Source organism: Myotis lucifugus, unplaced genomic scaffold (assembly GCF_000147115.1).
Source record: "Myotis lucifugus unplaced genomic scaffold, Myoluc2.0 scaffold_1035, whole genome shotgun sequence".
Lineage (NCBI taxonomy): Eukaryota > Metazoa > Chordata > Mammalia > Chiroptera > Vespertilionidae > Myotis > Myotis lucifugus.
Window position 1 is genome coordinate 58653 of NW_005872083.1, and position 4466 is coordinate 63118.

The following is a 4466-nucleotide window of genomic DNA, read 5'->3' on the forward strand; positions in this document are numbered from 1 at the left end:
TAAAAAGGACCCTATTCTTCCTAAATTTTATATTGATTCTTCCACCTAACAAAGAGGGAGAAAACAATCCATTCAAAAAAACGGGCAAGGGCCCTAATAGACACCTTTCAAAAGGGGCATTTCAGAAAGCCCAGGAGAATTTGAAAACTTGTTCAAAGTCATAACATCCGAGAGATGCAAATCTAAACAACAATGAGGTCCATCTCGCACCTGTCAGAATGGCTTTTATCAACAAAATCGTCAGACAACAAGTGCTGGAGAGTATGTGGAGAATAAGGAACACTCGTGCACTGCTGGTGGGAATGCAGACTGGTGCAGCTACTATGGAAGACAGTATGGAGTTTCCTCAAAAAAACTAAAAATGGAACTCCCATTTGACCCTGTGATCCCACTTCTAGGAATATATCCCAAGAAACCAGAAACACCAATCAGAAAGGATATATGCACCCATATGTTCATAGCAGCACAATTCACCATAGCTAAGATCTGGAAACAGCCTAAGTGCCCATCAGTAGATGAATGGATTAGCAAACTGTGGTACATCTACACCATGGAATACTATGCTGCTGTAAAAAAGAAGGAACTCTTACCATTTGCAACAGCATGGATGGAACTGGAGAGCATTATGCTAAGTGAAATAAGCCAGTCAATGAAGGAAAAATACCACATGATCTCACTCATTCATGGATAATAAAGACCATTATAAACTCATGAACAAAAATAGATACAGAGGCAGAGTTGCCTCAAACAAACTGTCAAACTGCAGCCGGAAGGTCAGGGAGGTTAAGGGGGCTGAAGGGGGGGGGGGCGGTAAGAGATCAATGAAAGGAGTTATATGCATGCATATAAGCATAACCAATGGACATAAGACATTGGGGGATAGGGGAGGCCAGGGGATTGTCAAGGGCGGGGGAAAAAATGGAGACATATGTAATACCCTTTGTAATACTTTAAGCAATATAAAAGAAATTTAAAAAAATATTTCCGGGTGAAATCTCAAAATTTTGGCAGGAAACATTTCTCATTCCTTAGCTAAGATCTCAGCTATGTGACTAAACTAACAAAGCTAATCAGAGCAAAATCGTCTCCCATCTCTGGTGAAGTAGGTGACACAGCTGAGTTTGAGTTTCTTTCCAGACTTTGTTTGGGTTGTATGAGATTTCATGCAAAGCTGAAGTTAGATGGAAGCACCATCACTGAAGATGAGTACCTGGAGAATGCTTTGACATTGGTTTCAGGTATCAGAGGATGGTCTGGGAGTTGGATGTATAACATTTGACTCTACGTTTAGAACTCACACTATATTTCTGACCAGAGGACTATAACATAAAGTATACTGTACAGCAATCTCTCACCTCCAAAGATGACTTGCTGGGGTGTAAATACACATGGCAACATGTTAATGCCTCCAAGGGGATCAACTCTGCCAGTAGTGAAACCCAATGTAGGATGTGATCAGTGAACCCTATGATACCATTCTTAAGGTCAATTTTTATTTTTTATTGCATTGAGGCCAGTGATAATGGTGATATGAATATGAAAGTTTGGATATGGTTTCAATTGTTATAAATACTGAAAATACTCAAGTGACTAGAATTTAAGCTGGCTAAGGACATGAAATATCCAACATGAAATATCCAACATTGTACCAAAGATTTTAGGAAAATTAACACCATGAAAAATGTGAGGTTAGCAACCAGTTCTCAGATGTCCTAGGGCTCAAATACTTGTGTTCTGATTAAATTTGGAGCTCCTCTGCTTCTAGTTGGAGAAAAATGCCCATCACTATGGAAGACAGGATCACAAAGATATCAAATGACTCATTTTTAAAATGTATTTCATGTCGTCTATTTTAACGGCCCCCAAGACTAGTATATTCATTTATTATAAATGTAAAATCATTTATTACTTCTCTCTTATAGCATCACTCTCTTCATTCATAACCTGTTATCATGTTAATAGAATAAATTCATTACACAGAAAAGATTTAGCAGAGAGAAAAATGGGTGGTATCTAGATGCATGTCGAGTTTTGCTTATTTAATATTTTACTCATTTATTCAAGAATCATTTATTGAACAACTGATATATGCACAGAATTACTCAGTGTGACATTGTTGCATTCAATATAATCTGATATAGAGAACAGGTGAGGTCTTTAAGTGGCATTACATTAAGCTTATATATTTATATAGTCATTATTTGTTACTTTGTTGTTGTTTTAAATTAAATCTTTATTGTTCAGATTACTACAGTTGTTCCTCTTTTTTCCCCCATAGCTCCCCTCCACCCATTTCCCTCCCCCACCCTCTGCCCTCACCCCACCACTGTCCTCATCCATAGGTGCACGATTTTTGTTCAGTCTCTTCCTGCATCCCCCACACCCCTTTCCCCCCGAAGAAAAGTCAGTCCACTCCCTTTCTATGCCCCTGATTCTATTATAATCACCAGTTTATTCTGTTCATAAGATTATTTATTCACTTGATTTTTAGATTTACTTGTTGATTGAAGTGTATTTTTTGTTCATAGTTTGTATCTTTACCATTTTCTTCTTCTTCCTCTTCTTAAAGGATACCTTTCAGCATTTCATATAATACTGCTTTAGTGGTGATGAACTCCTGTAGCTTTTTCTTATCTGTGAAGCTCTTTATTTGACCTTCAATTCTGAATGAGAGCTTTGCTGGATGAAGTAATCTTGGTTGTAGGTTCTTGGCATTCATCACTTTGAATATTTCTTGCCACTCCCTTCTGGCCTGCAGAGTTTCTGTTGAGAAATCAGCTGACAGTACTTAGGGTACTCCCTTGTAGGTAATGACTTTCTTTCTCTTGCTGCTTTTAAGATTCCCTCTTTGTCTTTTGCTCTTGGCATTTTCATTAAGATGTGTCTTGCTGTAGCCTTTTAGGATTCATTATGTTTGGGGGTCCCAGCTGTTCCTGGACTTGTAAGTCTATTTCTTTCACCAGGTAGGGGAAGTTTTCTGTCATTATTTCTTCAAATAGGTTTTCAATATCTTGCCCTCTCTCTTCTTCTGGTACCCCTATAATTCTGATGTTGGTACGCTTGAAGTTGTCCCAGAGCTCCTTAAACTATCTTCGTATTTTTGGATTCTTTTTTCATTTTGCTTTTCCGGTTGGGTGTTTTTTGCTTCTTTGTATTTCAAATCTTTGACTTGATTCTTGCGATCCTCTGGTCTGCTGTTGGGAGTCTGTATAATATTCTTTATTTCAGTCAGTGTATGCTTAATTTCTAGTTGGTCCTTTATCACAACATCAAGGGTCTCACTAGATTTCTTGAGGATCTCACTACATTTATCGGCGGTTTCCATAAAATTCTTGAAAAATCTTAGAACTGTGGTTTTGAACTCTATATCCAGTCGTTTGCTGTCCTCCATTTCTGTCATTTGTGACCTGTTTCTTTGTCTTCACATTTTGTCTGCTTCCCTGTGTTGGTAGAGTGGTTTTGTGTGCTAGGTGTCCTACAGGGCCCAGTGGCTCAGCCTCCCCAGTTACCTGAGGTGGACACTCTTGGTGTACCCCCTTGTGGGCTTTGTGCACAGTCTTGTTGTAGCTATGCCTTGATTGTTTTAGGTGTCACTGGGAGGAATTGACCTCCATGCCAATTGGCAGTGAGAATCAGCTGTGTCTGCAGTGGGAGAACTTCTGTGCTGAAGACACCCTTCTGGGGCAAGACTTGCTTCAGTGGGGCTTTGGTGCTCACTGAGTCTGCCCCCTGAGTGTGTTTCTTATGAATCTGAGGAGTTGTAATCTGGATGGTCCCACTCTGACCACTGGGTACACTGGCTCTTGGATCTAAGGAGGTGCTAATTTAGCCTCTGCCTGAGGTTACCCAGCAGGAGCTACGAAGAGATATGCAGATTCCCCTTCCTTTTTTGGGGGTTTGGGGGTGCCCAGATGAGGCCCAGCTGAGAAGCAATGCAAGCTGCTGTGGGGCCTTGGGCCTTCTCTTGGAAGTTCTGGGTCTGTCTGGCCCAGCTGAAATTTGTTAGGTAGTTGTCAGGTTGCAAAGGACCCGGGCATTCATATGCAAAAGGCTTTGCAGCAGCCTGGAAGGGGCGGGGTCTCGGAATCAACAGGGCGGAGCAAGCAGCTATGGCTGATTCTCAGCCCTGCCCTAAGGGGCCACGCGTCTCAGTGTCCCGGCAACTGCCACCAGCACCTCTGAGGGAAAGCCGCCCTCAAGTTCCGAGTTCTGCCTGCTGCCAGACCGTCCAGTTTCTCCCGGTATGAGCCGGGGGACCCCAGAGATTTCCGGAACCGGAGTTCAGAGCAGTCGGGAGCTTGTGACTCCCCCCGGATTCAAAAAGACAGCCGAGTCCTCGGGTGCCCGCCCCTTTCCCCGCGCACGCGGAGCCTCCGTACCTCCCGTAGTTATATTTTAAGCTCCTCGGGCCTTGTTCTCTTCCTTTGACTTCAGCGTTAGAATTTCCGTCAGACAGCCTTCTGTGG

At 42.1% G+C, this 4466-nt stretch overlaps 1 pseudogene; it reads left to right on the plus strand.

Moving 5' to 3' along the window:
• Positions 1–4466, plus strand: part of LOC102418856 — a 25215-nt pseudogene that overhangs the window by 12146 nt on the left and 8603 nt on the right.